General features: G+C 35.4%; 1 long non-coding RNA gene across 1 annotated transcript in view; it reads left to right on the top strand.

Annotated features, from left to right (window-relative positions):
• LOC127564571 (uncharacterized) overlaps nt 1–23,165 on the top strand; it is a 33,217-nt gene extending 10,052 nt beyond the window's left edge. Inside the window, exon 2 of the long non-coding RNA XR_007954304.1 lies at nt 19,832–23,165. This is a non-coding gene — a long non-coding RNA (uncharacterized LOC127564571). The remainder of the gene's footprint in view (nt 1–19,831) is intronic.
• The last annotated feature ends 809 nt before the right edge of the window (nt 23,166–23,974 follow it).

Below are 23,974 nucleotides of genomic sequence, written 5' to 3'. Positions count from 1 at the left end.
AAAAGGAACCTTGCCATTCGGGAAAATGTGGGGAAACCGAAGAAAACGGCAACTACTACTAAGATACTCCGCATAAAGAGAAGCACAAGAAGTAACCTAAGATGAAAAGAGCAACTCCACAAGTAGAAGACAGTCACTGGAGGAAAAAAATGGCTCCATCAAAAGAACTATTAGAATAACATTAGCCCTGAAATCAAGAGGACCTGAGTTCAAAGCTGATCTCAGACACTTAACACTTCCCAGCTGGGTGACCCTGGGCAAGTCACTTAACTCCAGTTGCCTCAGCCAAAAAAAAAAAAAAAAAAAAAAAAAAACCTACTAGAGTAATTTAATGAAGTGAAATACAAAATTTTAAAAGGAAATTAGAATTTTAATAAGAATCCTGGAGAGGGAAAATTATGAGAATAAATAACTTAGAATAAAAATGAACAATAGAATGGGACAATTCCAACTCAATGATTCCATGGGATAAGAAGAAATAGTAATACAAAATTTAGAAAAAAATTGTAAAAAGAGAAATTTCAAGGTACCTATTAACAAAAATATCTGATCTAGAAAATAGACATTAGAGATGATTGAGTAATCACTAGACAGCCTAGAAACCATGACCAGGAAAAAAAATAAATGCCCTATTTCAAGACATTTTTAAACTACCTAGATTAATAAAAACTAGATGAAGTACCACCAATAAAAGATACCACACCAATCACCTTCTGAAAGAAACTCTAAACTGAAAATCCAGAAGTGTCGCATCCAAATTCCAGAGCTTCAGCAATAAAGAAAAAAATACTATAAGTAGCCAGAAAGAAAGGGTTCAAGTACCAAGAAAACAGTCAGGATCCCATATGACTGTACAAATACAATAAATGAAAGGAACTCAGGAATGATATATTCCAAAAGGAAAAGGAAAAAGGATTTTGGCAATAATTTGTCCTTTAAAATTAAGTATAGTGCTGGAGAGGGTGAAGGGGAACAAAGGGAAGGGGGGAAATGGATAAAAAATTAATCATAGAAAATATAATTTTATCACAGAAAATGATTATTAGACAACATCCCAAAACTTCTGACATACAACCAAAGCAGTCCTTAAGAAAAAATTTAGATCCCTAAACATTTGTATCAATAATGATTGGTCATGCATCTAAAGTTAAAAAGCAACATTTTTTAAAACTAATACAAAAATAAACTCTTAAAATAAAAGAAATTAACAAAATCAAAAGTAAAAAATCAAATTTATAAATAATAATTAAGAGTTTGGGTTTTAAAAATAATAACTACTAATGAATTAAACAGGAGCTTTAAAAAAAAAAAGCCAGGGGATGTGAGATGTGAGAAGAAACCACATCCATACAGCCTAATAAAGCTTTTAAAATTCACCCACATTTTTTAAAATATGAAATCCACTAAAGAAGGGCTTCCTAAAAGGCTGCCAGAAATGCAAAATGCAAATAAGCCAGAGTGGGTGGAAAACACCATGCTTAGCAGCCCTGCTGCCATAAGAGAAAGAACTCTGCCCAGTAAGGAGAAAGGCCTCAGAGTCTCAACTCAGTAGGAGAAAAGGGAGAAGGAGCTGCTAAGTTCCCATAGTGTGATTGTCCTTGCAACCTTGCAGCAGTGGACGAGAGGAGTTAAAAAATGGGAAACTCAGAGAGGGAAGAGCCTGTGAATTACAGCTCAAAAAAAAAAAAAAAGAAAGAAAAAGGAGCAGGGATAGGAAATAAGAGATCTAGACAAATATAACAAAGATCAGGAGTAGAAATTATTAGAAAAAAAGTAGGGCTAGTAATCACTGATCTCAGACAAAGTCAAACTTAAAGATTTAATCGAGAGAGAAATTTACATTGGATATCAGCCATACGAATATTGTTTTAGATGCATGTCTACATATACATTTAGTACATATACATGCATACATGTGTGCATGTATGTAGGTTTTTGTATGTCCATATACAGATATATGTATTGTGTGGGGTGAGTGGAGATGTGAATGTATATTTGTATTATATATTATATATGTATGTGTGTATAAATATACTGGTGCTTAATTGTAGCCTGCTTGAAACAGGTGGGGAGGATGAAAGGGGAAAAAAATTAAAAATAAAGTAAGAAGAGAACAAAAGAATAACCTACAAGGAAACAAAGAAAAGATGAAAAGTCATACATATGATCTATTATTATACATGCTTTCTTGAAATGGAAACTTATTGTTACATATTTTGAATCCTCCCAAATATTCTGCTGGGCACATGACAATGTTTTGTTTTTGGCTTTTTTATTTTTCCTTTTCTTTCTTTTTCTAATTTTTTCTTGTTTTGCACTTGGTTTTAAATACATATTTAAGGAGAAAGAGAGACAGAAGAGATATGGAGGGAGGGAGGAAAAAAAGAAAGGGAGGGAGGAAAGGAGAGAGAAAGGCAGACAGAGACAGAGACAGAGAGGTGTCAGCAGGGAGGCATACCCAGAGCCCTCATTAAAGCACAGCCAGCTCTGGCCCAATCCACTCACCCAGGCAGTCTGGCCCAGGACCACTGCAGGAGACTAGGCCAAACAATTCTTACAGAATGCAGGGCTAGTCTGAACAACTGCCCCCCCCCCCGACCAAGAAAGGACTATTCCCACCATTCAGGAATATAGGAGGGGATTTATTTAAAGTACAAGCCCTGACACAAACACTGGTAATGTGAGCAAGCCAAGAAAATTACCAAATAGTGTGAAGAAATACAGTGGACTGAGAGATACCCAAATGTTAGATCCCAAATAAAGAGTAACTTTGCAACAAGTCCATATGGAGTCTCAGAGGAAAAAAAAATCCTAGCCACAAAGATACCAATAGAAACAAACACAAATACAAAAAACCAAATAGGAGATATAAAATGGAATAGCTAGGGAGAAGAGAATGGTAAGGAAAATTTACACCTTATAATGATGCTAATGGAATGCCCTGAAAATTAAAATGGGCCAAATATAAAGCAATGACTCAATGAGCCAACAAAAAATATTAAAAGAAAATTCAAAGATTGAAGGAATATAAGGAATACATTATCAAAAATAAGTGACCTGGAAAACAAGTCGAGGAGAGATTATCTAAGAATTATCTGAACATATGAACTTGGATATTATAATTCAATAAATCATAAATTAAAATTTTCAAAATCTCTTAAAACCAGAGTAAAAGTGAAAATGGAAAAGATTTATCAGTAACCTCCTAAAATAAGGCCCCAAATGAAAACTTTTTAGAACATCACAGCCAAAATCCACAATTTCCAGATCAACCAATCAATTAAACAGGCATCAAGTACAAAAAAGTACAAGCATCAAGATCCAGAGTCGGGGTCACACAAAATTGGTCAACTGTCAAGCCAACAGCTAACATTCAAATACTTAAATGCTGACACTCTAAATCAGTGGTCTTCAAAGTGTAGTGCGAAAAATTGTTGGGGTCTCTGAAACCCCTTCAGAGGGTCTACAAATTCAAAATTATTTTTTATTTCCAATATAGTAAATAGCTATAAATATAACCCATGTGAACAAAAACTCTTTGAACAGATCCTCGATAGTTTTTTAACAACATGAAGATACTGAGAACAAAAGTTTGAGAACCACTGCTCTAGATAATGAAGAGACCTTGCCAAGCATTTACAAAAGGCAAAAAATAAAGACAATATCAGAGAAGATACTACAAGATAGGGAGGAAAGGATGTTTAATAATCTAGAGGATTTCCAAGCATTCTTGATGAAAAGCCAGCACTGACTAGAAGTTTTTCAAATGGAAACACAAGAGTCAAGAGAAACATTGAATGATACATACAGAAAGAAGAAAGAAATAGAAGGAGGAATATAAGCATCCTGGGAACCTCATTTTTATTTGCCCTAGAAAAAGAAAGGCTGAACACAAATACAGAAACAAATATACAGAGAGATAGATTTCAATACAGAAATGTATTAAGTTCAAAAGGGAAATAGGAAAGGAAAGGGGAAAAGGAGAGAAAGAGGTTTAAGACTGAACATATAGTTTCAGGAAAAATCAGAAGCACAACAAATTCCAACATCAGAAAAGAAGCCATGAAAGAAAAAGTAAATAAATAGGAAAAAAAGTAAAACAAACAAATAAACAAACAAACAAACAAAAAACAGCCTGGTATTGGAACAGGGCAAGAGGAATAGAAGGGAAACAGAACAAAAAACAAATCACTTCATTAATAGACCACAAGGGTTAGGAAAACAATCTATTTTACCACTTTTTTATTGGTAAAAAGGAAGTTTTATCAGTTGCATCTGATAAAATGCAAGAAAACAAAAGGGTAGTAAATAATTCTAACTGTGAACAAGAATGAGATGAACTCACCCCATAAAACTGAAGAAGATAGCAATATGGATTAGAAAACAAAATGTAAAAATTTTTTGCTTATTAAACAAACTTGGGACATAAAGATTCACAAAAATTGAAAGTTTTGTTATTATTCACGTCAACTTAAAAAATAAGGATAGCAATCATTTCAGATAAAACTAAGTAAATATAGGGCTGATGAAAAGAGAGAATCAGGGAAATGACATTGTACTTAAAAATACCATACATGATAAATAAATATCAATACTTAATAATACACATGCATTAAGTGTTATAATACCTAAATACTTAAATTTTTATCAAATTGTAGAGAAAAATATTCATTAAAATTGTAATAGTGGGGGACTACAATATTGGCTAGACAAATTAAGATCTAGACAAGTATAATCAAAATATAAAAAAGAAACTAAAGAATCTGAAGAAAATTTTTGAAAAATTAGAAATAATAGATCTCTGATGATTAGTGAATGGGAATACAAAAGAATTTTCATTCCTGTCAGCCATTTCTGGCACCTTTACAAAAATTAAGCATGAACTGGGTCATAAAGACATCACCCCAAAATACAGAAAAGCAGAAAACACTAATTTACTGAACTAATTTATTGAACAATAAGGTTCAATAAAAATTACATTCAATTAAGACCTTTAAAGAAAGAATTAAACATTGGAAACTAATTTATTTGATTCTAAAGAATAGATGAGTCAAAGAATATATTATAAAAACAAAAAATTTCATTAAAGAAAATTAAAATAATGATACAATATATCAAAACATGTAATGTAGCTAAAGCATTCTTTATGGAAATGTATATTTACATTCATATTCATGAACAAAACTTGGACATGTAACTGGAAAAGCCTAGAGCAATAATAAATCATCAAAACCTCACAACTAAATGACAAAAAGAAAGATTACTAATGGAAAGGAAAAAAAAGCTGCTAAAATTAAACTAGAAGCTGATTTTCTGAAAAAAAAAATAAACAGTTGAAGAAAAAAATCAAGAAAATTAGCAGAAACTATTTTGACCAATAATATGCTAACAAAAATTATAATTTTGAGGAGATACATGAATGGGTGAATATTTGCAAAAATATAAAATTAACAAAAGAAGAACTAGATTATTGAAATAGTTCAATATCAGAAAGAAAAAAAAACTAAATAAGCCATAAATAAACTCCCAAGGAAAAACACTCCCAATCAGATGTATTTACAAGTGAATTTCATCACGTTAAAAGAACAATTAATTCCACTATTAGATTTTTATATGCTGCAATTTTGCAATATAATTGCTTCAATTATAATACTTGACTTTTTGGAGTTTTCCAAGTAAATCATCATCTGCAAAAAGCAGTAATTTTGTTTCTTCTTTGTCCATACCTATTCTCTTACTTGCTTTTTCTTGTCTTCTAGCTTTAAACTATATTGCTAGCAAAACCTAGAAAGAAGAAATAGAAAATTCCATAGGAAAATTATTAAAATTTGTAAGACTAAGAGGTATTCACCAATATGTAAGTGGTCAAAGAGTAGGAATAGGCAGTTTTTAAATAATTAATTTTATTTTTTAATTTAAAAAATTATTTCCTTTTCTTCCTACTTCTCTATCCCCCTACTAAAGAAAAAGAAAACACCTTATTAATTTTTAATTTTTTACATGAAAAAAATTTTATATTTACATTTTTAAAATTTTGAATTCCAAATTATCTATCTCCAATTTGATATAAATCATACATATACAGTCATGCAGAACATATTTCCATATTTACCGTATTACATAAGAAAATGCAAGAATTCTGCTTCCCAATTTTTTTTTTAAATAGAGGAAGTTCAAAAAGTATGCTTCAATCTGCATTCAGTCTCTATCAGTTTTTTTTCCTCTGAAGATGGATAGCAAAAAAATAAAACTCTTATAACAAATATCCATAGTCAAGAAAATCACCTCATTGATCATAGCCAAACAATGAATGTTGTCCTTCTGATTCCTGAGTACATCACTTTTCAGTCAAGAGTTGGTAGCATGTTTCATCATCAGTTTTTCAGAATCATAGTTGTTCATTGCTTAAAAGTCTGAAGTCTTTCAAAGTTGTTTTCTTTATAATGTTGCTGTTTTTGTATAAATTATTTTCCTAACTCGTCTCAATACCATTATTTTCAGATGGCATCATGTCATGATGTCTCGGGCCTGAATTGGATTTACATGAGGCAGGGTTGCACAAAAGCACAGATTCTTTTTCAGTCATATAGCATGGGCCCAGGAGAAGGGGGCTGACCCCGGCATTTCTTATTCTGTCCAAGTTTTAAAGCCATCCAGTGCCAAATTGTTCTTCTCTGCCCATTTCACTATGACAAGTGTTCACATGCTTGTGAGGTTAGAAACTAAGAGTGTGCCATCCTATGGGGAATAGCTAAATAAACTGTCATACAGGAACATAGCAGAATATTATGATGCCATAAAAAGTTTCAGAGGAAATTTGGATAGCATTCTTGTCATTCTAATCCTGTCCTGAGATGTTTGTACAGTGTTGTCTTAGGCAGTGTTTATCTATCTAAATGAATGAATGAATGAGTAAATTGATAAACAAGTAAATAGCTAGATAAATAAATGTTTATGTATGTACATATACATTTTTCTTATATATACATTTTTAAAATAATTCAATTTTGAAAAAAAGAAATTGAATTAAGTGTAAAAGAGCTTCCAAAAGAAAAAAATAATCCTGGCTTATATAGATTTATATACAAGTCTATCAAACTTTTAAAGAATAAGTATTACCTATATTAGACATATTATTCTCAAAAATTAAGAAAGGAATTAGGCAGAACTAAGACAATTCTGTACAAATATGCCAGGACAGGATTAGAATGACAAATAATGCAATGACAGAGCACAATTCTAGGTGGCTGAAAATGTGAAATAAGGCATTTATTTTTAATATGAACAATGTAGAAATTTTATTTGTTCTGAAAGTTTTGTTTTTCTTTTTTGTTTAATTGTTCAGTTGGAGGTGGAGGGAATAGTGGAAAGGAAAGAAAATTAATCCTTATTAATTGGAAAAATAATGAAAAAATTAGATTAGAAAAAAATTTAATCTGGGATTTCTGGATTATGTAACAAACAAGGTAAAGGACAAAATACTTTCCTGCAATCCTCAATGATGTAATTACAAAATGATGTAGGTGATGTAGACACCAGATGATGGCAGGCAGCAAAAATTGGGGTTCAGTCATGTGAAGAACTCACAATGAACATTCTCTTTGGCAAAAGGCAGATTTATTTGGGAAAGGACAAATGAAGGGATACAATAGACACCAGGAATGGTAAATATGAAATAGAATAGGGAGAGCATATGCAAGACAAGTTCCTCAGTGGAACTCACAATTACCCAGTAGAAAGGGAGCACCCCACAAGGCTGGGGCAAACGACTGGCATTTCTGACAGGGCAAGGCAGGGTGAGACTGCTAGAGACCTCTGCAGAAGGCGGGTTTCAGGGATTTGTGACATAACTTGGATTTCAGACTGGACCAGCTCTCCACAGGTTGGGGCCATGGAGCTAAACTGATCTCTATCAGAGCCTTCTCCTGCCTGCCTCAGGGATCAATTCTTTAGCTTCTCTCTGTCCAACACCCCATCAGGATCTCACCATTCACTACTTCTCCAGCCTCTGCAAAGTAATAATTATGTGCAAGAGACCATAATCTAAGAATCCTAATGGATTTATATCCCAGTGAATTCCCCCAGTAACCATCAGGATCTGGCAGGGTTGCACAAGACCATTCCTTGCAGGAAATGTCAACTCCAGCAGCCTGGAACAGCAGGACAAAGGTACACCGGGCTGCAGAGGAGCTCAGCTGGTGAGTAAGACTAGAGCCAAGAGCCAGCATGGGTGGGGGTCCCCATCATCCTCAAGGGAAGGGAACTGGCACCTAATTGGGGATTGTTCTTTCCTCTCCGCTGTGACTTGGGGCAAAGACATCAGGGAAGCATGCAAGAAGGATCCATGAATTCCACATCACCTAAAGAAATCTAGATATTCATGAACAAATATTTCAAGGCAAAGGAAAATGAATCAACACCCAATGAGGAGGAAGATCCTATCATTCTCAAGAGAACATAGAACAAGGCCGGAGGATGTTCTTGAACGGTTAAAAAAAGAAATGAGAATCAGAAAAACAGAATTTATGGCTTGTAAAGAAGAAATAAGCAGCAGAATAAAAATCCACAATGGCAAACCTTACCAAAGAAACAAAAGAGAGAACAAATGATTAGAAATTCACAATGATAGAAATGAAGGACAACCTAAACAAAGAGAAAAAAAACCCAATAACATTTAAAAACATATTTAAAAAACCCATGATCCTTATATAACATAAACATTGATCTTGAAGCTATGGTACATAAAAACAAGTACAGGTCTTCCAGAAGAATATAATGAATCAAAAACTTGAATTCTATGATGCAAGAAATAATGCAAGAAAACTTCTCAGAACTTATGAACATAGAAAATAAACTACTGATTAAAAGAATTCACTTTTCTGGAAAAGATCAATTCTGAAAACAAAACAAAACCCTGTTACAAACTCCAAAACACACAGAGGTTAAATTTAACAATTCCAATTCCAAGGCAGGGAGAAAGAACTAGGGAGGGTACTTCAAACATAAAAGGAAAGAAAATACAAAAAACTGTTCTGCATCTACCAGAAATTGCAAGCAGGAATAGAATTAATGTATCGAATTCAAGAGGCATCTCAAAGTGAAATACCCTACCAATTTGGGCCTACTTATCTGGAAAAAAAATGAACATTCAATCAAAAAGGGGGCATTTGAAGAATTCCTACAAAGAAAGCCATACCTAAGTATAGTATTTGTTTTGCCAACAGTACAGATAACAGAAATACAAGAAAAATAAACAAATATAACAATTAAGGAAGACACAAATAACAAAATTAATACCTTTAGGGAAAAGAGTGCAAAAACTAGAAAAAGAAAAACTCCAAAACTAAACAAAAAAATAACAGTATAAAACCTATTAAGAGATTTTTATTCCATAAGTACACAAGGAAACAAAGATCAGAATGAAAATCAATTAGAAGTGAAGGGGGAGGAACAGGACTCAAATATCATTGACTAATCCTCTAACACAAGGCTTAGAAGTGAATCATTTTTGAGGGGGTGGACTAAACTGAAGAATGGGAGGGTGCATAAAACTGGAAAGAGAAGGAAGAAAGAGGGAAATATGCAAAATACCCTAATCAAGTTTAAAGAAGGGACAGTAACTCCTATTAAATGCTCAAGAAGAAGCTGGCCTGTATCAGAATGTTATAGTAGAAAAGAATCGAGTTAGAGAAAACAATCAAAGAAATCTCATTTTAATGATGGGGAAGGGTCCCATTGAAGAACATTTCCAGGTTGAGGAGGAGAGGAAAAGAAATATTCAATGATGGGAAAAATGGGAGTGTTAGAATGAGTATAATCTGTAAGGAACTGATGTTTAGGGAGATCACTACTACTAAAAAATTTTTAAAAGCATTCAACATCTGTGTGGGAGGCACAGTGATCACAATAATGTAAATGAAAAGAACCACAAGCACATACATAAAAGCAAAAATGGATGTTACAAAATTATTAACAAAAATATATGCTTACCTCAAAAGAGGAGATAAGGGTTTGAAAATATCTTCCTCTGCCTTCTTTGCAAAAGTGGGAGTTCCACAGATATGGAATATGCAAAAAAAAAATTCTTTTTATTTGTTGCTTTAAAATTATATTCAATAGCTCTCTAGAAAGGGACAAGAGGAGTGATACAGGGGGATATTCAAGTAACAAATTTTTTTTTAAACCATGCTGTCAGAGAAGAAGCCCCAAATCTTTTCTTCTATTAATATTGGCATGTGGCTCCATGAAAATAGGTTTCAATTCTTTGCTTCAGTATTTGTTATTTCATTTTAGGTAAAAAGGATTACTCTGGAAGCTTGGGAGTAATGAAATTTTGGGGAGAGTAAACAATTAATAAGCAGCTTTTGAATCAGGTTGCTACCAAGGCCCCAGCTGAAATAAGGACTCATCCAGCCGTCAAAGCAAATGTGGATGTGAATTTGATGGGAAGCAAAAATATGCAGAAACTGTATTTTTCTGAACCCACTTTCTTAAGAGATCAAAGTGGGATAGGGAGTATGTCCATCAAGGTTTTGGAAAACAAATATATTTGTACTTCTATTCTAGCCATTATCTAAGTAAATATTTATGAAAAGCTAATTCAAGTTAATTGGCTAAATGGAACTGAAGTGTTAGGCACTGGAAGCTAATAAATGGGAGAAACACACTCAGAATGTGGGCCTGAACTGATGGCATTAGAAAATGGCACCTCTGATGGGGAGAGTCATCTGCATCCACAAAGAAAGCTGTGGGGACTGGATATGGATTGCAACATAGTATTTTCACTCTTTTTGTTGTTGCTTTTTTTCTTTCTTTTTCCCTTTTTGATCTGATTTTTTGGGGCAGCATGATAAATGTGGAAATATGTATAGAAGAATTGTACGTGTTTAATCTATATTGAATTGTTTGCTATCTTGGGGAGGGGGTGGGGAAAAGAGAGGGAGAAAAATTTGGAACATGAAGTTTTCCATGGATGAATGTTGAAAATTATCTTTGCATGTATTTTAAAAATAAAAAGCTATTATTTAAAAAAAGAAAAGAAAATGATACTTCTAACCCTCCAAGTGTAATCCTTGAACCCTGAGGTAGAAATGCCCAAAGCATACTTTCTACATATCTCAAATTTTTTATTTACTCTGTAAATATTGTTCTCGGTTCTGACTTTTTTTTTTTTACTGTTACTTCACCTTCTCCCATGTTCCCTTGAAATCTTCATATTCATCATTCCTTACAGCATAGGGATATTCCATTACATTCATAAATGTTTGTCTAGCCTTCCTAATCATTGTTTACTTAATCTATGAAAAGTGTTTGACAACTATTTTATATTATTATTCTCATGGACAAGATAGGGAGATAAAGGCTCAATAATGGTACAGTTGGGTAAATTTGAAATTGGGCCAATAAGTAGAGCAAAATAAATTAATCGGTGGGTCAATAAAGCTAGAAGAAAGTTTCTAGTTGTTTGATCTAAGAATCTGTCCTTGGCCCTGTTATGTTCAGTAACTTGGATGAAGGCCTAAATGTTGTACTCATCAAATGTGAAATGGCAGAAATCTGGAAAGACAGCTAACATATCAGACGACAGAATCAAGATCCAAAAAGATCTTCTAAGTCTAAAAAACAATCTGAATTTAATGAAATTAATGGGAATAAAAGGAAAGATCTACATTTAAATTTCTAAAAATAGACTATATAAATATAGGAAGGGGCAAATACAACTAGACAACAGTCCATATAGAAAAGATCTGGGGATTTTAGTGGACTTCAAGCTCAATTTGAGTTAGTAGTATAAAGCAGCAGCTTAAAAAACCAACACAATTTAGTAAAGAAACTTTGAAGAAAAATCAATTGAAAATTAAATAACTTAATCTCAAAAAAATTTGTGGGTCAAAGAATAAATCAGAAAAACAATGCAGAATTTCATCAAAGAAAAAGACTATAATGAAACAACATGCCAAAAGTTTTAGGATTTTGCCAAAGCAATCCTGAAAAGGAAATATAGGTGTGTATACATTTTCATCTATTAAAAATATTAGAAAACCAACAAATGAATAACTCCAACAAAACATCAAAATAGAAATTCTCAAAAAATCAGAGATTCCCAAAATTGAAAACAAACAAAAAATCCCACAAACCATTGAATTAATAAAATTAGGAGCAGCTAGGTGGTACATGGATAGAGCACCAGCCCTGAACTCAAGAGGACCTGAGTTCAAATATGACCTCAGACACTTAACACTTCCTAGCTGTGTGACCCCAATTGCCTCAGCAACAATAAATAAATTAATTAATTTAATTAAATTAGAAAGTGTTTAAACACACACACATAAAATAAAATAGATAAAGCATTAGCTGGTCTGTTTTTTAAAAAGAATAAAGCTAAATTCTATCATCAAAAAATGGTATATGCATTAGGCAGTTGAATTGAGTTTCTGAAGGATTTTACATTTTTCTATTAGTCAATCTCCAAAGACAACTTTGCATTTTTTTTCTTCTGTGGCTCTAACAACACTGCTATTACATTTTCAATAACTACTTAATTTGAAAAAAGTTTTGAAGTCTCTTAGATTCTACCTTTTCAAAATCAATACAACCTTCTTGTTAGGTTATATGACACAAAAACACTCAAAAACTCTGAAAAATGGGTATTTTGGCACTTAGCTATTAACAATCTCAGACCAGCTTCCTACTACCACTCCCAACATTTATATCACTCTCCATGCCTTTCCAATGTCTTTCTAAAAACAAGCATTTTTGTCAAAGTATACCAATCCTTCCATGTAGTTCATGTCACCAAGTACTTTCTCTATCAATCAGAAGAAAATAATAAGTGCCCTTGAGATACTTAGGACATATATCTAAACTGGTAAAATCTAGTTAGACAAATGAAATCAGTATTTTCTTTATTTATTTCGTCCATAGGAATGAATATGCTCTATAAAAATCCAAGATTGAGAATCACTGGCTACTTGGCAGAAAATCCAAGGCATCTTGAACCCACCACATGATGTACAGATCCCCTTTGGTTCTTGGGCTCAAAGTCTAGTATACAAAATCTACACACATTCTTATCTTCCCATTCTTCTTTGTTACCACTCCTATTTGAGAGGCTTAAAAACTACTGAATTCTTTGATGAAAGGCTCAAGCTAAAAGACTTCAGGATTTAATCCACAGTTGGAAAAGGTCAGAGCTATTTACTGGAAAATTTTGTCTCTATTGCCTTGTAAGCCTCTACAAAATCTGAAGAGATGGTCAAAAGTATGAAGATATTGAGTGCCAACTTATTGCTGGCAGCATCTTGCTATTATTTTGAATACAATTGATTCTACTGGGTGCTCACTTAAGTGAGCATTGGTGGCTCTGAACACACTATAGAGTATCATTAAGAAGACCTAATATCACTTCTTCATGACACAACTTCCTTATGGAACAATAAACTCACTTTGGTGTATCAAAAATATAAATAAATAGACAAAGACTATCACTCAACCCACCAAGTCCAAGCTCTTGTTCAAATGTTGCTTTTTTTCTCAAATGTTTCTCGAAAAAATTATCAAAAAGCAATGGCTAATTGTGGTACACTGACCAGGACAACATTGCATTCCACATTCTCAATTTTTACCATCACTTCTGTATAGGATCCTGTAAGTCCAAATAATAGACCTGAAATGGAATAATCATAGACTTCTAAGCAATCAATGATAATATCAGTGTGACTGTCTTGGAGTCCAAGGTCTTTCTCTGGCCTTGAGTCAGCTTTCCAAAGCTAGATCAGATTTGTTTTTAGTTTCATATGACCAAATCTATGTTTTATAGTATTTCCAGAATGTATAATGAGCACCTAATCCACAATTATAATAGGAGTGTGTTCCTCTGGTTATATCCTGAGCCTTTGTGTTCTTCATTCCAGTATATAATTGTTAAAACAAAAAAGATTCTAGAAAAGCAATAAAATAAATTCCAAAATTCCAGTCGGCTTCACAAAAAAAGATCAGATTGTGTGAATCACATAAATTTATAGTCAATAATATTCCTAAATTTAGACCCTTATGTACAAAAATGTTTGTGGCAGCCCTTTTTGTAGTGGCAAGGAACTGGAAACTGAATGGATGCCCCATCAATTAGAGAATGGCTAAATAAGTAATAGTATATGAATGTTATAGAATATTATTGTTATGTAAGAAACAATTAGCAGGATGATTTTTTAATAACTTTTTATTTAGAAGTTATATGCATGGGTAATTTTATAGCATTGACAATTGCCAAACCTTTTGTTCCAATTTTTCCCTTCCTTCCCCTCACTCCCTCCTGCCCAATTGGGCAGGTTGACCAATACATGTTAAATATGTTAAAGTATAAATTAAATACAAAATAAGTATACATGTCCAGTTATTTTGCTGTACAAAAAGAATTAGACTCTGAAGTAGTGTATAATTAACCTGTGTAGGAAATCAAAAATATAGGCAGACAAAAATAGAGGGATTGGGAATTCTATGTAATGGTTCTTAGTCATCTCCCAGAATTCTTTCACTGGGTGTAGCTGGTTCAATTCATTCCTGTTCCATTGGAACTTATTTAGTTCATCTCAGAAGATGGCCAGGTCCATCAGAATTGATCATTATATAATATTGTTGTTGAAGTGTATAATGATCTCCTGGTCCTGCTCATTTCACTCAGCATCAGTTCATGTAAGTCTCTCACGGCCTTTCTGAAATCCTCCTGTTGGTCATTTCTTACAGAACAATAATATTCCATAATATTTGTATACCACAATTTATTCAGCCATTCTCCCACTGATGGGCATTCACTCAGTTTCCAGTTTCTGGCCACTACAAAGAGGGCCAGCAGGATGATTTCAGAGAGGCTTAGAGAGACTTACATGAACTGATGCTGAGTGAAATTAGTAGAAGCAGGAGATCATTGTACACGGCAACATCAAGATTATATGATGATCAATTCTGATAGACACGGCTCTTTTCAACAATGAGATGATTCAGGCCAGTTCCAAAGGTCTTGTGATGAAAGACTGTGGGAACTGAATGTGGATCACAACATAGTATTTTCATTCTTTTCATTGTTTGCTTGCTTTTTGTTTTCTCTTTTTACTTTTTGATCAAATTTTTCTTGTGCAGCAAGATAATATATAAGTATATATATAAGAATTGCACATGCTTAACATATATTGGATCATTTACTGTCTAGGGGAGGGAGTAGGGATAAGAGAGGGAAAAAATCAGCACACAGAGTTTTGTAAGGATGAATGTTGAAAATTATCCATGTATAATTTTGAAAAAAAAGCTTTCATTAAAAAAAAAAACAAATTCTCAATTTTAGGGGGGAAAATAATATTCCTAAGTTTAAAAAAAAAAAACAGAAGCAACCAGAAAAAGCATGAATCAGATCCCACATGAACAAAATTTTGAACACATTTCCGGCTTGATAAAGTCTCCCAGTGTAGCAGAAGAGTCCAAAATAATGCAGCCATTCCCCCCATTCCCTTTTGTATTTGGTTATAGTTATACTTGGGATAGTTATATAAATATAGACATGTAGACACATACACACATCTAAACATGGGTCCACATAAACATGGGTGTATATATGTATACATATTCCTTCCCTAAGTTCAGTTTATAGATCCCTTTAACGACTATGTATTTATTTCTCCCCTTTATCGCCTAAGGCTGACTTAGAAAGTAGTCACAATCAGCTCCAGTGGATTTATGATTTCTGGGGGTGAGCCAATCATTCAGTGGCTGCAACCATATCACTCAGAGGAAGAACTCTTGCTCTAGTTCCAGATTCTCTTTTCTTTTCTTCTCCCCCCCCCCCATATCAAATATGGACAGCCAAACAAAATAAATTCCTACATTGGCTAGATCCAAAAACGCAGGTCTCATTCTACATCCTCTGTCTTATCCCGGGTCCTTCAGGAAGGGCTGAAGTTGCCATTGGCGACTGCTTTGATCACAATTCTAGCCTCCTTTTTTCTCCCAAAAGCCATTGGACCAAACAGCAGCTCAAATACAACTCAGAGCGCTTCTTTTCTGGAAATTTTGCCAGGGAGCATCCAGCCCGGGAGGAGCGTGCTGAGCAGCACAATCCATTAGCCAGTGCTAAACTTCTGGCTTGCCCTTCTGCTTGAACAAGGTGGGAGGCGGGCGGTGAACTCACCGCTTCAAAGCTCAGATTAGCAGAGGGAAGAGAAAATATCTCTGCGGGGGCGTCTCCCCCAACCAGGTCAGCCTAGCCCCACCGTTCCTCTTGGTTCTCCCCCTGGCACCAGCCACGCTGCTTAATTGGGAGGGCCTCCCCATATGTTTCCATCATGGAGGTGCACCTACACACACCAACTGCTTCCCAGCATCTCTCTCCCAGAATTCCCCAGCAACAATCTCAGACACATTCACGCAGTCCATGACTGCAGAGGCCTATGTGGTTATCCTCACAAAGGGCTGCTTTCTAATTTAAGGTTAGATTTTTTTTTTTAATTCGTGGAAGAGAAAAAGAAGTTCAAAAGAAAACACAACATGCAAACAACTTGTACGTATACAGCCTACGTACAAGATTAATTTGGAAATAATCCTCCAAAGGAAAGCGCTGTGGATATGGGTTTGTGTATGTGTATGTCTATAGGGAGGTGTAACATCCAGTATGAAGGATAGTTCTCCTGAACGCTTCTTTGGTCGAACCTCTGGAATAGTCTGTCTAGTTACAGGTATTACATTTAGAATTATGTTCTATCATGTTCAGAGGAGATATGATAGAATAGGATAAGATAGCAAAGATAATTGAAGACCTTGCCGTATGAGGATCAGCTGAAAGAGTAAGAGATGTTTAGCCAGAAAAGAAAAGACTTGAGTGGATCATGAGAGCTCTCTTCAAGTGTTTGGAGGGCTATGATGTAGGGGAAGAAAAGAACTAGAACTTAAGAGGATGGCCATCAATTGGAAAATGGCTGAACAAGGAATTACAACAATTACATTTTGTACTGCTTGTACCCAGATCCAGGAACAATAAGTGAAAGATGATGCAGAGATGCAGATTTTTGTCTCAAGGAAAAACTTCTCAAAACCAAAGTTGTTCAAAAATAAAATGGGATGCCTTGGGAAGTAGCAAGTTCCCTATGACCTGAGACAATAAATGGAAGTTTAGTGACTCCTTGATGGGAATGTTTCCTTTTTTAAATCCCTTCTTGAAAAAAAATCTCTGCTGGAATATATACTGAATTAGACAAGCTTTGAAGTATTTTCTGTCTCTGAGATTTCTGGAATTCTATGGGCATCAAGGAAGTGGGGGAGTCTATTGTATACAAATATCTACATCTATACATATAAAGGCCAAGAATATTATTAGCCCCCCCCCCAGGATTAGTTTTGTTCATTTGTCTTTTCATAGTCTCACTTATTTTCATAGAAAACTAAAAGAATTTTGGAGTTAAGAAATAGAGAAACCCTGAACTCCAAAAGTCCCAGTTTTCTTAAAGATTAGCTTTTAAGTGGATGTTGAGTGGGAAAATTTTAGCAAGGACTCATATGAATTCTCTGATCCCAAGTGATTCTAATAAGACCCCTGATCAAGACACGGTCCTTGGTGACCAAGAAATAGGTTTAACCTGAGAGAATTAGCTAGCTAGGATTTCTTATGTTCCAAACAAATTGGTACATGGAGCAAATTATCTTCTGTGCAGAAAAGTGGCATTTCAGCCAAGCCAACTTTTCTACAATAAGGACAAGAGGATACTCCAGCAAAGACTGATGACAGAAAACAAAGAGAAGCTCTATGATTCCATGTGCAGTGAATCTACCTTTCACAACAGCATCACACAAGAAGTTAGGGGAGAGACTAACATGTGATAAAGACCATCTATAGCCATAGCACATGCCCAGAAGAGACTATGCATCCCAAAAGACTGCATATTGTCCAAGGCCATTGAAATGTCAGCCCAGTAGAAACAGATGGGCTCACCAAAAGAAATCCATGAATCTCCAAGAGCAGGGGTAAGAGCTGGCTGGCTACATGTATATTCTGGCCACACATGTTTCCTATGGGTCTATCCCAGGAAATAACTGAAGGCTTTGAGTAGGAGAAAGATGTCAAGGGAATCAAGAGAGGGAATTTCTTTTTTTTATTCCCATTTTTTTATCAGTATTTTGTTTTTTCAATTACATGTAAAGATAGTTTTCAATAAGACAGCAAGCAATCTGATATAAGTTATACATTTATATCATTTTAAACATATTTTCACATTGGTCATGAAAGAAAAATCAGAACAAATGGGGAAAAAAAAGATAAGAAAAAACAAAACATCAAAAGGTGAAAATGGTATGCGTCAATCCACATTGAGTCTCCATGCTTCTCTTCTGCATGCAGATGGTATTTTCCATCTGTATTGGATCACTGCCTTGATAAGCGCTAAGTCTATCATAGTTAATCATAACAATTTTGTTACTGTGTACAATGATCTCACTTCACTCAACATCAGTCCATGTAAGATCATCCAGGTTTTTCTGAAACCAGTGTGCTGATCATTTCTTATAGAATAATAATATTCTATTACAGTCATATACCATAACTTATCCTTTGTATCACAAAAAGAGCTGTTATATTTTTGCACATGTGGATCATTTTCCCTAAAAATTTTCTTTTTGAGAAGTCTTTAAAGTCTTCCCAACCAATCAAAAAAATTTTTAATAAGAGAAAAAATGGAAACTGGCTCTACATATATATGAAAAGGATCTTAAAGGTTATCTCCTCCAAATCTCAAGTTTTCCAAATGTGGAAATGATTGTCAAAAGATGTAAAAGATTTTGCCTAGGATCACACCAGCAATCTGGGGTCAGAAGCATGATTTCAGCCCAGGTCTTTGTAATTCTTGAGGCCAATTCTCCAGTTCTCCACTCAATGGATATTTGAGGATTCTCCCCCCACCCCCACCCCTGTCAATACCCACAGAGCATTGTTCTTCCCCATCCTCTCAGCAAGGGTGAGGAAGTGGCTCTGAAAGCTGGACAGAAGGGAAGAAGAAAATGAATGTAAACATGTTATGTGTATACATATATCTGAGAGGAATTTTTTATGTCTTGAATTAGGTCACTCATGTGAACTGGTCTACAGAATTCTTTTCTTTCTATACCTAGAATTTTAAAAAATATTCTTAGGTGGCGTCCATGGTATGGCTCTTTTCAACAGCAAGTTGATTCAGGCTAGTTCCAATGGTTTTGTGATGGAGCCGTTCATCTACATTCAGAGACTGAATGTGGCTCACAACATAGTATTTTCATGTTTTTGTTAAAATCTGTAAAAATCTCTTTTTTTTCCCTTTTTGATCTGATTTTTCTTGTGCTGCATGATAATTGTGGAAACACATATAAAACTGAACATTTAATATATATTGCCATCTAGGGGAGGAGGGAGAGGGAAGGAGGGAGAAAAAAATTGAAAAACAATGTTTTGCAAAGGTCAGTGTTTCAAACTATGCATGTGTTTTGAAAACAAAGAGCTTTAAAAACAAAAAATAAAGGTGTCCATGGGCTTCACCAGACAGCTAAAGGGATCTGTGGCACACAAAAAAGCTAAGTACAATCCATGCATGCCCTAAAGTGACTGACTCAATGAGTATGTTGATAAGTATTGGAAAATAAATTTTCTTCTGTCTGTCTCTGGTTCACCCATAATTGATGGACTTATTGGTTTTCTCCTTTTACCCTAGGTCAGCCTGACCTCCTCCCCATCACAAATCAGATCTCAGGAGACAAGGGTAAGTAAGAGAGGAAGAGAAACTATTTCTATGCCCTGTTCTGACTGACCTCTTCCTTTGTCTTTCAGAAAGGGAGCAGCAGGATCCTTAAGACTCTCCTGGGGCTTCTCCTCTCTGCATCTGACCCTTGGAAGAGATCAAGAAGCCTACAGACTCTCCTTCTGCTTAAAACCAAGAATGACATGTTCTGCAAAGTTAAGTATAATCCTATATGGGGAAAAAGATCTTTAATGGGATAAAGGGCTTTCAAGGATTTCTAAAGCACAGGCTAAATTAGGTGGTAACAGGAAGGATAATATCAGAAAGAAAATAGTTGCAAATAAAACAAACTACCTGATCCTGAAGTGGAGATAAAAGGGAGGAATTCTGAAGAAAACAACTAGAACCAAAGAGGGTTGCCATCAATTGGGGAATAGCTGAACAAATCATAGTATGTGAATATAATTTAAGTGATTTGAGGTATTAGTCTAAACCTAATTTCTGCCAGACTGCTATCCAATTTTTACAGTAGTTTATGTCAAAACAGGAAGGCATTCCTCTAGTAACTGAGGTTTTTTTTAGATTTATATATTACTATACAATTGTGTTTAATTGCTTCTACATATTATATGCCTAATCTGATTCAGTGATTGACCTTTTTTTTAAACCTAGATCAAATTGTTTTATCTGTATATGTGTATATGTATGTGTATGTAAAATGTGTTGTGCTGTACAATTTACACATATATATGTATATATATATATAATTTATGTATTTTCTTTTCCCCTATTTTCATGTATATGTATAGAGAGAGAATATATGTGTATATACAATGTTTTCTTTTTCCCAGTTACATATAAAGACAATCTTTAAAATTTTGAATGCTAAATTCTCTCCCTTCCTTCTGCCTCTTCCCCCATTCCCTGAAGGCAAATGTATTATCAATTATACATGTGAAGTCCCACAACCAGAACAAGACTGGAACCCAAAGGTGACAGTAAGACAACAGCACAGATCCCCTTCTGAAAGGCATTGAGTCCAAGTCATCTGAGGCCTGGGACAAGGATTTGGGGATTTTTAGCCTGAACTAAGAAGATTCGGGGGAAAGCAACAGCTATCATCAAAGACCTGAAGAATAGTAACACGGAATAAGGATTAGATTTCCTCTGTTTAATCCCAAAGGACAGAACCACGACTGATGTGTGGAAGTTGCTTTGTAAAAATCAAAGTAACCTTGTCAAAAAGGAAATAAAGTTTGTCTAGCATGAGCTGAGCTCTATGCTTTTATCACTGCCACAAGGGAGTCACTAACAATTTCTTTAATGATTTATTCTGGAATTTTCCAGGAATCAAAGCCAAGCTCCGTGGCCTATAGTTTGCAGACTGTACCTCTCCTTTTATAAAAAAAAATGAGACATTTGTTCTTCAGCGCTCTCTTATTCTCCATGATCCTTCAGAAATCAATGGCTGGCTCAGTTATAAAATCAATTTGTTCTTACAGTATTTGAGTATATAGTTCTGGGCTAGGTGACTTGAATTTATTATATGCCAAGTAGGTGTTCTCTTACTATCTCCTAACTTTTCTTGGATATCAACTATCCAATGGCTATTTTTGTTCTCTCATTTCCAGTGCAGAGGTCATTTTCCTTGGCAGAGAAAATAGAATAATAACCACTGAGCAGTTTTTCCTTCTCTATATTGTTGATCATTATTCCATATATTTGAAGCAAAGCATTCCATGTACTTTGATCTTCATTTCCCCCAAACAGATTTTAAAATGTCCTTTTTTTCCCTTGCCAGACACAGTTAATTCTGAGCCATAGCTCTGCTGATGCTATTTTTATAGGGCTTAAATTTTTTATAGGACTCTTAAATTCATCTTCTGTTACCTGTGCTTTCTTCCATCTTTTGTGCATATCTTTTAAAAAACCCAAATTGGCGTGTGAATTCCATATGCAGACAATTTGCATTTTTCTCCTTTATGGAATTGTTATGCTTTTTCTTTAGAAGTTTGTTGCTGAGAATTTCTCCTACTTCCTGCATTGACTTTCCCTGCATATTTATCTGTGAGAGGTATTTTACTTAGCTTTCCTCTGAAATCTGGTTTCCCAAAATACAAGGCACATGTGAGACAATATCCAACTTTCCTCTCTTTCCCTATTAGAATCCATGGTCACTTCTTCCTTAAAGTTCCCATTATTTAATCTGTTCTAGCACATAATTTCCCCTTGTTTTCTCCACAATTTGAAGGCTAAGACAAGATAAGTAATTATTACCGGCTCTGATTCTGGCTGAGAGTACCAGCTGATACCCAGGCTAGAATGAATGAATTAAGCATTTATTAAGCAATAGTTACACATAACGTACTATGCTCTGCACCTAGAAAAAGTGCCAAGAGAAGGAAAACATTCCCTGCTTCTCTGGGGATGTGCGGCAATTGTGACTTGCCCAGGGTGTGGCTGAGACCAGATAGGTGCTCCTGACTCCAGGGCTGTGCACTATCCACTGCACCACCGGGCTGCCCCCGAAGAGCCCATATTCTAATGAGAAACACAATATGGAAGCTCTCAGCAGCAAGTCAGATGGAAAGATTCTGTGGTCCTGAGGGTGCAGCAGCAAAGCAGACCTCAGCGTTTCTTCTTAAATGTCCCTTCCACTGATAAAACCAAGTTTCTGATGTGGAACCATTGGACAGCGCCGAGGGCAAGAACTTTACTTCCTAGGTCTTCAGGACCACTTGCTCCTGTAGCACCCACAGGAACAATCGTCGGGCGGCTGCCGGGGCAGCTATTGCCAAAGCCCTTGGATTCAGGGCCCCGATGCTCTCCCGTCTCTCCTGCAGGATTGCTGGGCTGGCGTGCCTGGTCCCTGACTGGCACTTGGCTGGCAGCTGCCACCCCAGCTAGCTCCCCCTTCACAGGAGTTGCTTCCCTGGAGGATGGTTGGGAAGCAGGCCGGTGGGTGAGGGGAAAGACGTCTCCTCTGCCTATCTGCTGACTGGGGACAGTTGGTCAGCGGCTGTTGCTGCTGGGGATCAGGGGGCCTTAGCTGGAGTCTCCCATCATTTCTATAACACGCCTCGGTGCCAGACTCGGCTGTTTCCTGAATTCCTCCTCCATTTCCTTTCTGTGTAGTACACTGTGATGACAAAATTGCTTCCATTTTTTCTTCCATTTGCCCTGTATCCACAGGTTTTCCATGCTTCTCTTGGCTGAGCCCAGGGAGCTGAATCATTGTGCGCACTCCCTTCTTCACTGAGACTCTCTACTCCTCACCCTGGCTAGGGTCCAGAGAAGCATGACCTTGACATACTCTTTGGCTTGTTAAATCCCAATCTTATCATCCCAGGATGAATTGTTGAAAGATTAATTTTTGGTTCATACCTAGATCTCAAAATGAGGAATAAAAAAGGTATTCAATAATTTAGGACTGTGCTTATTTCCTATACACCCCCCCACACCAAAGTACCTTGACAGAATTGCTTAAAACAGGATCTAGCAATTAATCTTATAACTACAAGTCATATTTTCCAGAGAGATAAAAAGTTATCAGAATATAAAATGGTTTGAAGATTGGTTAATTAACTAGATTACATTTCATCTCTACTTTGTACTGCTTCCTTCAAAGTCCCTGCTCTCTAGAAAACAGACCAGGAGCCTGAACTCCTTTTGCCAGTGGTTGTATTCTCTGAACCAAGCCTTCCCTTCTCCCAAAAGCTACACTCACTGGACCTAGGACCCCTGGGCTTCGATTTTATAACATCCCAAGCAAAACTGGACTATGTGCAGTTATTTACACAGGAAAGAAAATTCAGAAAAGGCAGCTAAGAGTCCAGGAGCAATTTGTGTCTAATTGAGTCCACAATCCAAATGGGATCAGAGAGCAAAGGGGAATAAAATCATCATCCATAACACCAATACCAACCTCACAGAGACTTTAGAGAAAGCATTACTTGCCACAAGTTCTAGAAGCAAGATACCAAGTCCGAAGCTGTCTCCTTTTTAAAGATTCACTGAGATTCAACTTACTGAAAGAGGGGTTTACTTTGTAATTTCAGAATCCTCACATCCTAAAGTATAGAAGCACATGAGTAGCCTGGTCATCTCTAACATGTTAAAATACTGAGTCATTATATGTGGTCACTTAGAAAGGATGATGCTATGCTATATGGGATGTTTCACCTAATCCTTGTATTTCCTTATATGGTTTTTTTTTCCTTAAGTAATTCTAC

The sequence above is a fragment of the Antechinus flavipes genome, chromosome 5 (assembly GCF_016432865.1).
Source record: "Antechinus flavipes isolate AdamAnt ecotype Samford, QLD, Australia chromosome 5, AdamAnt_v2, whole genome shotgun sequence".
Lineage (NCBI taxonomy): Eukaryota > Metazoa > Chordata > Mammalia > Dasyuromorphia > Dasyuridae > Antechinus > Antechinus flavipes.
Note: the sequence above shows the minus strand (reverse complement) of the source record. Positions and strands in the feature narration are given on the sequence as shown.